At 42.4% G+C, this 11,196-nt stretch overlaps 1 protein-coding gene across 1 annotated transcript in view; it reads right to left on the bottom strand.

Annotated features, from left to right (window-relative positions):
• The window catches only part of Slmap (Sarcolemma associated protein), a 575,111-nt gene extending 564,201 nt beyond the window's left edge, over positions 1–10,910 (bottom strand). The window contains exon 1 of the transcript XR_008406974.2: positions 10,779–10,910. The gene's annotated coding sequence lies outside the window, so the exon portion shown is untranslated. The remainder of the gene's footprint in view (positions 1–10,778) is intronic.
• Between the last annotated feature and the right edge of the window lie 286 nt (positions 10,911–11,196).

Here is an 11,196-nt window from a genome sequence, read left to right as displayed (position 1 = left end):
ATTTACACGAGATGTTGAGTGGAGCAGCCTGTCTATTTCATATCCCAAGATCTTGTTAGGGTTTCTAATGGCTACAGGTGTACCTCTGATGGAGATACCCCCCTTATCTTCGATGGTTGATGCAAAACAACCTATCGTGCTAACAAGGACTTTGTCAGGGTTAGTCGTAATTCTCCATTTCTTTTCCCAATTAGATGTTCGACGAAGTTCAATATTCATTTTTTCTATGACTCTCCCATACTTGTATTTTCCTGTTACCGGAGTTGATGAGACGACATGGATAACATCATCTTCAAATTGCGTTATAATTGTACCATTAAACTCTGGTTGACGAAGGTCATTCACATAAATGTTGAATAGAATTGGACTAAGACAAGAACCTTGTGGGACACCAGCTGTCGGTATAAAAGGCTGTCGACCTGCCTTGAAAGGTGAGAATTATTTTTCTTTGAGCTAAGAAGTTATATATTAATCTGAGAAAGGTCCAGTTATGGTCTGGTAGGTCAATAAGTTTGTATATAAGACCAACGTGCCATAAGCTATCAAAAGCTTTATGAACATCTCTGGTGGCAATTAGGGCAAGATTGCCCTGATGTTTTAGACTTGCTACAGTATTGAAAATAATATTTATTGCATGATGGGTACCTCTATGTGTTCTAAAGCCAAATGTTTTTCAGTAAAAAGGTGATTAAACTCCATATAGTAGTTCAGTCTGTTGGAAATGATCTTCTCAAGAACTTTTCCAGTGACTTCTAGTAAAGATATAGGTCTATAGTTCCCTGGTTGATGGATGTCTTTATTGGGCTTAGCAAGAAAGATCATCCTAGCAGTCTTAAAAACAACTGGAAAATGTCCTGAGGCCAAGATGGCATTAAAGATATTAACCAAAGATTGTTTACAATTTCTGGGTAGGAACTTTATTTTTTTCATTGTTATTCCAGAGAGACCAGGGGCTCTATTTCGCATTCTTCCAATAACCTGACTCATCTCGAGTAATGTAATAAGTCTAGTAAGCGAGTGGGCATCTTCAAGAGTTGATGTATCGATGGAAGGTAGTGGTTGTAGATCATCTAAGTTCTCATCTCTCCATTCATTTACCAACTGATAATGATTATTGTTAAATCGATGACTGTTATTGTGGGAGAGAATTTTCTCCCATACATTACCCATCAAATTAGCCTGGTCCTGTGGATCATCAAGTTTAATCTCAACATCTTCATCATCCTTGTCAGTGAAGGCATGAATTAGGTAGTTAGGAGACTTGTGCTTCGCCTCTCATCCCAGAATCATATGCATATGCAGACGACTGTACAGTGACATTCACTTATCCAAAAGAAGAAATGCCAGCTGCTCTAAGCTACATCAATCACCAGCTAAGAGCTATATCAGCTTGGGGAAATAGATGGCAAGTAACATTTGCACCTGAGAAAATGATGATCGTCTCTAGGTACCATGATGGTAATGCTGGTACAGTAATAAGGAAGAATGGCAGGGTGTTGGCACCTGGAGAAGAAGTTGATATCCTTGGGGTGAAATTTGACTCCAAACTAACCATGAAGAACCATGTTGTAAATCTTGCAAACAAGGCAGCCAGGAAGCTTACAGCACTTCGCCGTATCTCGCATCTGCTTGACAGTAGGGGTTGCAAGATTCTGTACGAGGCACAAGTACGCTCACACCTTGAGTATGCTCCACTTTCTTGGTTTGCCTGCCCCCCCTCTCATCTGCGATTGCTTGACAGTAGAGAACAGATCAAGACGTCTCATCTCTTGCCTGGACCCATCCTGGATAGATCTGTCATTTCAGCAGAGCCTTCAACACAGGAGGGATGTGGGTGGCCTTACTGTTATGTACAAGGCCAATATTGCCAAAGTACCACACTTGGATCCACTTTGAGGACAGTGTGAAACAAGCTTTTATGCCACAAGACGGGCAGAAAGAAGCAACTTCACTCTCGCTGTACCCTTCTCCAGAACATCACTCCATCTGAGATCATATATACCCAGGATGACTCGAGTATGGAACACATTCGTACAGCATTATGATGTCAACGATATAAGTCAGTTGATCAAATGAAAATGCTGGCCCACAGATGGCTCCAACTTCATCCTGTTCCCTACTTGTATGTCTCATAACAATAAAAATGCTTTCAAATGAGCTGATGTAGGTAACAGCTCTTAGCTTGCCAATAAAGTTAGGAATCCTTAACCTGTAAATAGCTTGTCAATAAAACTAGGGATCCTTAATCTTGTCAAACCCTGTGTAAAAACAAAAAAGAGAAAGAGAAAGAAAGCAAGAGAGAGAAAAAGAGAAAGAGAAAAAGAGAGAAAGAGAAAGAGAGAAAGAGAGAGAGAGAGAGAGAGTACTTACCTAATTGTGGTTGCAAGAGTCGAAACTCGGCTCCTGGCCCTGCCTCTTCACTGAGTGCTACTAGGTCCTCTCCCTGCTCCATAAGCTTTATCATACCTCATCTTAATTAAAGCTATGTATGGTTCCTGCCTCCACTACCTCACTTGCTAGTGTGTGTGTACTCACCTAGTTGAGGTTGCAGGTAGGTGTGTAGGTAGGTAGGTGTGTGTAGGTATGTGTAGGTGTGTGTAGGTGTGTGTAGGTGTGTGTAGGTGTGTGTAGGTGTGTGTAGGTGTGTGTGTGTGTGTGTGTGTGTGTGTGTGTGTGTGTGTGTGTGTGTGTGTGTGTGTGTGTGTGTGTGTGTGTGTGTGTGTGTGTGTGTGTGTGTGTGTGTGTGTGTGTGTGTGTGTGTGTGTGTGTGTGTGTGTTTGTGTGTGTGTGTGTGTGTGTGTGTGTGTGTGTGTGTGTGTGTGTTTGTGTTGTAGTGCTCCTGTGCTCCTTTGATGCTCCTTCAGTAATGTAGATGAATGGTTCCTTCAGTGTTCCTTTAGTGTTTATTCAATATTCTTCCTTTAGTGCTTCTTCAGTGTTCTTCCTTCAGTGCTCCTCAAGTGTTCCTTTAGTGCTCCTTCCATGTTCCTCTTTTAGTGCTCCTATAATGTTCCTCTTTTAATGCTCCTTCAATGTTCTTTTAGTGCTCCTTCAGTATTCTTCCTTTAGTACTCTTTCAGTGTTCTTTAGTGCTCCTCAAGTGTTCATTTATGAAACGAAACTAACTCCTCCCATCTCCTCTGCCTATCTTTTTCAACCTCCACCTCCGCCAGCATCTTCCTTTAGCCCAAGTCGTCTGATCTCCAAGGTAAATACACTTCATAAAACCAGTTTATTTCTTTACATTCTCTTATTATGGATTTATGGCATATCAATTAATTTTAGTGTGGGAAATTTATTTGATATAAGAGCAAATTGAGTTACGAGCTCGGTCATGGAATGAATTAAACTCGTAAGTCAAGGTGCCACTGTACTGCAATTCTACATCACCAATGGAAACAAATCCTTTTGTTTGACATGACTGGATTAATTATCCTAGGTTCAGTTAGTCTACATAATTTGCTATATAAAATCAAAATAAAAGTTTAAAATTATGTATGAGGACTGAATAAACACTTACTTTAGCACTCAAAGATTCAAACCCGTGTTTGTTTGCATACAGAATATGACACTACTGCTTGTGAAATCCAAAATGTTGCAGCTACACTACTATCAGTAAAAAAGGCTTGTGGGATGAAGCAAAATACTAGTTCAGTCAACAGTTAGCACACATGAGATTATCTGTTTGTAGATAAAGGGGCAGAGCTACATTAGTTGTATCCTGTCATCAGAATTTAACATATATATATATATTTTTTTTAATTTACAGTGTATTTACACAAAGCTGTGCTTCTGGTTATCTAAGCTCCAACTCCAGACCTTGCCTCTCAAGTCTTCAGGTAATTTGTACAGATGGTCCCTTATCATTATTACATTCAAAACTATGCACTAAACCCAAAAGAATCATACAGCATAGATGGTCCTTACCCTACCTTGTTCTGACAAGCCCACTTCTGAATCCCTGACCCGCCTATTCCTGAGTGTCTCCATCCTGACCTACCTATCCCTAGCCTTCATTACCCTGATGCAGCTATCCTTGACTGCCTCTCCTTTGACCCACCTACCCTAAGACTGCATTACCCTGACCCACCTATCCTAGGCCTGCATTACCCTGACCCACCTATCCTGAGCCTACACTGCCTGAACCACCTATCCTGAACCTACACTACCATGAAAAACCTATCCCTTGCCTAAACTACCCTGACCCACCTATCTAAGGTCTACACTACCCTGACCTACCTTGCTCCAACCCACCTATCAATGGGTGACACTACAGTGACCTACCTATCCCTGGCCTACCCTAAACTTTCCCCATTTGTCCCTGGCCTCCATCACCCTGACCCACCTATCTCTAATCTTCACTACCTTGGCACACCTATCCCTGCCCTTCATCACCCTGACTGTGGCTTGGTTGGCAACACTCTTGCCTCATGCACAAGTGTCTGTGGTTCAGACCAACTAGAATGTATCACTAATACTTGCACAAGGGATGAACATGGGGAATATATAATAGCTAAATTCAAATCCAAATACCTACAAAAACCTCTCACATTGATAAACATCTACAGAGTTCCACAGTCAAACATTAGCCAATTTAGTCAAAATCTAGGAAGTATGATAACTGATGCACGCATGAACAAAGATCACTACTACTCTCAGGTGACTTCAATATAAATCTCCTGCAAGACCAGGACCCACACGTTACTGAATTCACAAACACAATGAGTAACTGTATGTTACTACCAACAGTAACAAAACCTACAAGAGTTACAGAGACTAGTGTTTCCCTACTTGACCACATCTGGACCAACACCATATCCCCTTTAAAATCAGGCATAATTACAGATAATACCACAGACCACTACCCTACTTTCCTCATAACAGCTCTTGGTAAACTACCCCAAGACACTACTAAAGTCACCTTCAGACTTCACAATGAGGCAGTCATTAACCCTTTGAGGGTCGACAGGCCCTCTCTGAAACTCGTTCTCAGGGTCGGCCAAATTTAAAAAAAAAAAAATTATTTTCTCTTATGAAAAGATAGAGAATCTTTTCCCGATCATAAAGACACCAAAAGTTTGAAATTTGATAGAAAACTTACGGAATTATGCTCTCGCAAAGTTAGTGGTCTCGGCGATGTTTACGCATCGGCGATTTTGCCCACTTTGAGCCCCATTTTCGGCCAATTTCACTGTACTAGTCGACAAAAAACATGAATATTTCGCTAGAACTCCATTTTTTCTATCGAATGGGTGCAAGAAACCACTCATTTATGAAATTCAACTATCCAGTACAGTGGTCACAATTTAGCAATTTTGCCAATTTCACACAAATTTCAAAAGATGCCAATTTCCGAATAGGGTCCAGAATAAACAAGAAAGACATACCTGGCACTAAAATGACATTTCCTCTAGTCATTAGTCACGTCTCAAGGCCCCTCTTATATTCTTTTGCTTTCCACTTTGAATTTTTATTTTCACAAAAAATATAAGATTTACTGTTATGCAGACTACTGCATTAGTGTAAAAAATGGTATAAATATTATTGGTGCACTTGTGAAAGAATATTAGACTCACCAGTTGACGTGTATTGCACGCTTGGCACGATTTGTTTACTTTTGAAGTTTGGTAAAAATCGAACATTTCTGATACTTTGAGCTCAATTTCAAGGCACCTTTCTTTGTAAAACCAGTCAAAATCATCTCAATTTCTGTAATATGTCTTCCATTCTATAAAATGAGACCAAGAAAACTAGAAAACAACAATAAATACCATACGAAAATACACTGCAAAGTCGCTGATTTATTCAAAAAAAATGGTCAAAGTTTTTTTTTTCTCATTATGCACTGTGTGCTGCAGGATTTTTTTTAGACCGTGCACACTGACCACATAGACCCATTCTTTCATATGAAGGCCTACCAGCTTTCTCCCACTAGATTTGAGGACCGCTAGAATTTATGAGTACTAGTACGTCAAAAACCCCTACGCGTAAGACGTACTAGTACGACGAAAACCCTCAAAGGGTTAATAACTTCACAACAGCAGTAGCAAACATTGATTGGCACACTGAGCTAGAAATCTATACAGATATTGACGAATGTATTAATAATTTTCTAAAAAAGACCCAATACCTCTATAACAAGCACTGCCCTAAAAAAACTAAACAGATGACAGCAAAGAGACTGAACAGTCCCTGGCTAACACCCAGCATTCTCAAATCCATAAATACAAAACACCAATATGAAAAACAGTACAGAATGGGTCACATAACCAGAGACCAAACATAACGTTACTCGTCAATCCTAACCAGCCTGATAAGAAGGGCAAAAATATTGTATTATGAGAACAGATTATCCAATTTACGAGGTGATATAAAAAAGACCTGGAAAACCCTATCAGAAATTCTGGGAACAAAAAAGATATCACGAAATAGCGAAATAAAATTAGCAAAATCAGATGAACCCCAACTCCCACCAACAGAAACAGCAAACAGACTCAATGATTTCTTCTCCACTATAGGACAAAACCTTGCCAATAAAATCCCAAGCTCAGATACCCCACCAAATGACTACCTCACCGGCAACTACCCGAACACACTGTTCCTAGCTCCGACTAACCCATACGAAGTCTCCCTTATTATCAATGCACTAAAAAACAAGGCAGGGGATTTAAGTACCTTACCACCCTTTATATACAAAAAAGTGTCACAAGTGCTATCTCCAATCATTGCAACACTCTTTAACAAATCCATTGAATCCTCCACCTTCCCTACAGTACTCAAAATAGCAAGGGTCACCCCGATCCACAAAGGAGGAGACCAAACAGAGTTGAATAACTATAGGCCAATATCCAACTTACACCCTCTCTCAAAAATCTTCGAAAAATTAATTCATAAACGAATCTACTCCTACCTTATCTCCCAAAACATACTCAACCCCTGCCAATTTGGATTCAGGCCTAATAAAAATACTAATGATGCTATTATACACATGCTAGAACATATATACACTGCAATAGAGAAAAAAGAAGTCCCACTGGGGATCTTCATTGACTTACGTAAAGCTTTTGATACAGTTGACCATGACTTGCTCCACGTAAAATTGTCACACTATGGTATAAGAGGGCACTCCCTCAACTACCTCAAGTCATACCTCAGCAACAGAAGCCAATATGTGTACGCAAATGGGGCAAACTCTTCTGCGCAACCAATTACAGTTGGTGTCCCACAGGGAAGTGTCCTTGGCCCTCTTCTCTTTCTCCTATACATAAATGACCTTCCAAATGCTTCGCAATTACTCAAACCCACACTATTTGCAGATGACACTACATACGTCTTCTCTCACCCGAGCCCAGTCACACTAGCCAATACTGTAAATACCGAATTACAGAAAATATCTACCTGGATGAGGACTAACAAACTTACACTAAACATTGACAAAACCTACTTCATTCAGTTTGGTAACAGAGCTACAGATGTCCCTCTTAACATAATGATAAACGGATCACCTATCACAAAGCTAACAGAGGGAAAATTCTTAGGAATCCACCTCGATAATAGACTCAAATTTCATACACATACAACAAATTTCTAAGAAAATTTCCAAGACTGTAGGCATACTATCGAAGATACGGTACTATGTTCCACAGTCAGCCCTCCTGGCCCTATATCACTCTCTTATTTACCCCTATCTCACCTATGGAATTTGTGCATGGGGCTCAACAACAATTAACCATCTCAGACCACTAATTACCCAACAAAAGGCTGCAGTTAGAATGATAACAAATTCTCACTACAGGCAGCACACTCCACCAATATTCAATACACTAAACCTACTCACCATACAAAACATCCATACTTATTACTGCACCTATTACATACATAGAACACTTAACTCGGATATTAACCCTCCCCTCAAACATCTCCTTGCCAACCTCAACAGAACACATGACCATAACACAAGGCACAGATCACTCTTTGATGTTCCTCGTGTCCATCTTACACTATGCAAAAACTCAATGCACATAAAAGGCCCTAAAATCTGGAATTCATTACCTGTAAATATAAAAGAAACACTACCTGTTTATAAATTCAAGTCTCTACTCAAAGATCACTTACTCACCCAAAACCAAATAAATACTGAATAACTGAACCTTATAAATTGTATATCTTAAATGTTTCTCACAATTATATCACATAAATGTTAAACCTAAAACCGAATCTAACTTTATTATTTTTTAAATACACTACCTAACAGAATCCTTCATATGACTGAATGCAACCATATAACCTGTCTTTGTAATACTCATTTGTGCTTTATAGTAATCTGTTTACATTAATGTTTTATCACTGATTTCATCATTGCTTAGTTAATCTTAAGTTAATTTTAAGCCAGCCCGTAATGCTATGCATAGTATAAGTGGCTTTGGCATGCTGCTCTTATCTGTATTTTTTTGTACCTCTGTATGTGTGCTCAAATTGATAATAAATAAATAAATAAAAAAAAAAAAAAAAAAATGGACACGTTTCTTTACACCTGCTGTCCCTCTTCACCTAGAAGTAGGTACCTGGGTGTTGGTTGACTGGCCTACACTACCCTGACCCACCTATCCCTGGCCTACACTACCCTGAACTACCTATCCCTGGCCTACACTACCCTGAACCATCTATCCCTGGCCTACACTAACCTGACCCACCTATCCCTGGCCTACACTACCCTGAACCACCTATCCCTGGCCTACACTAACCTGACCCACCTATCCCTGTCTTACACTACCCTGACCCACCTATCCCTGGCCTACACTACCCTGAACCACCTATCCCTGGCCTACACTACCCTGAACCACCTATCCCTGGCCTACACTAACCTGACCCACCTATCCCTGGCCTACACTACCCTGAACCACCTATCCCTGGCCTACACTAACCTGACCCACCTATCCCTGGCCTACACTACCCTGACCCACCTATCCCTGGCCTACACTATCCTGACCCACCTATCCCTGGCCTACACTACCCTGCACCACCTATCCCTGGCCTACACTACCCTGAACCACCTATCCCTGGCCTACACTAACCTGACCCACCTATCCCTGGCCTACACTACCCTGAACCACCTATCCCTGGCCTACACTACCCTGACCCACCTATCCCTGGCCTATAATACCCTGACCCACCTATCCCTGGCCTACACTAACCTGACCCACCTATCCCTGGCCTACACTACCCTGAACCACCTATCCCTGGCCTACACTACCCTGACCCACCTATCCCTGGCCTACAATACCCTGACCCACCTATCCCTGGCCTACACTACCCTGAACCACCTATCCCTGGCCTACACTACCCTGACCCACCTATCCCTGGCCTACAATACCCTGACCCACCTATCCCTGGCCTACACTAACCTGACCCACCTATCCCTGGCCTACACTACCCTGACTCACCTATCCCTGGCCTACACTACCCTGACCCACCTATCCCTGGCCTACACTAACCTGACCCACCTATCCCTGGCCTACACTAACCTGACCCACCTATCCCTGTCCTACACTAACCTGGCCCACCTATCCCTGGCCTACACTAACCTGACCCACCTATCCCTTGCCTACACTAACCTGACCCACCTATCCCTGGCCTACACTACCCTGACCCACCTATCCCTGGCCTACACTACCCTGACCCACCTATCCCTGGCCTACACTAACCTGACCCACCTATCCCTGTCCTACACTAACCTGACCCACCTATCCCTGGCCTACACTACCCTGACCCATCTATCCCTGGCCCACCTATCCCTGGCCTACACTAACCTGACCCACCTATCCCTGGCCTACACTAACCTGACCCACCTATCCCTGGCCTACACTACCCTGACCCACCTATCCCTGGCCTACACTACCCTGTCCCACCTATCCCTGGCCTACACTACCCTGACCCACCTATCCCTGGCCTACACTACCCTGACCCACCTATCCCTGGCCTACACTACCCTGACCCACCTATCCCTGGCCTACACTACCCTGACCCACCTATCCCTGGCCTACACTAACCTGACCCACCTATCCCTGGCCTACACTACCCTGGCCCACCTATCCCTGGCCTACACTAACCTGACCCACCTATCCCTGGCCTACACTAACCTGACCCACCTATCCCTGGCCTACACTACCCTGACCCACCTATCCCTGGCCTACACTACCCTGACCCACCTATCCCTGGCCTACACTACCCTGAACCACCTATCCCTGGCCTACACTACCCTGACCCACCTATCCCTGGCCTACACTAACCTGACCCACCTATCCCTGGCCTACACTACCCTGAACTACATTTTCACCTAAACTATCATAAATTCGGGGAGGCACTGAGCCCCTAGGGGGCCATACAGCGCATGGGAATTGGGGGGGTTGCTGCAATTCCTTGGATCAAGAGCCCTTTACCAGGCTCCTGGCACCTCCCTTGAAGGGACGTAACCTACGACCCTCATAACACGGTCACCAGAGCCAAGAATTAAGATTACAGCATATATATACTGACCACTATGAGGCTATCTATAAACACACATATTCTTGGGGAAGCGCTAGGCCCGCAGGGGTCAGGGAATAAGGTTGTCTACCACCATAGGAGAATCTTATTTCGAAGACTGCAGTAATAAAAAAGGTGCACTTGTAAGAAGGTTTCATTTATGACTGTTTCGGCTCAGCTGGCACTGTGTTCACTGCTGCTACCACCTCTACTCTCATACACCTGCTTTAACAACTGTTAAGGTTAGTGAGTACCTGTGTAGGAGGGGTTGTAGAGGGTGATAACAGAGAGGAAATGTTGTGGTGGAGGCTGCCACGGACGTTACTCAGCCATCTTGCCTTCACTACTGTGCTGCTGCTGCTGCTGCTGCTGCTGCTGCCACACATAACTATACTACCACACATTAATACACATCAGTAATACACTCACACATCAAAAAAATATTCTTATTATTATTATATATTTCTTAAAATGTTAAGACTGCTTTGTAGAATTTTTTATTGGCAATAGATTCATATGAGAGACTGTGCACCTGCATAAATGAAAACAAATATGGTGAGCCTCACCTGCTCATTCCTTTAAGTAAATATTTTGATAAACCGCGCGCTAAATATCAATTTTACCACCTTGATTCTTACAAAATTTTATCAAAAATAATATATTAAAACAATT

The sequence above is a fragment of the Cherax quadricarinatus genome, chromosome 19 (assembly GCF_038502225.1).
Source record: "Cherax quadricarinatus isolate ZL_2023a chromosome 19, ASM3850222v1, whole genome shotgun sequence".
NCBI lineage: Eukaryota > Metazoa > Arthropoda > Malacostraca > Decapoda > Parastacidae > Cherax > Cherax quadricarinatus.
This window is presented reverse-complemented; position numbering and strand designations above follow the sequence as displayed.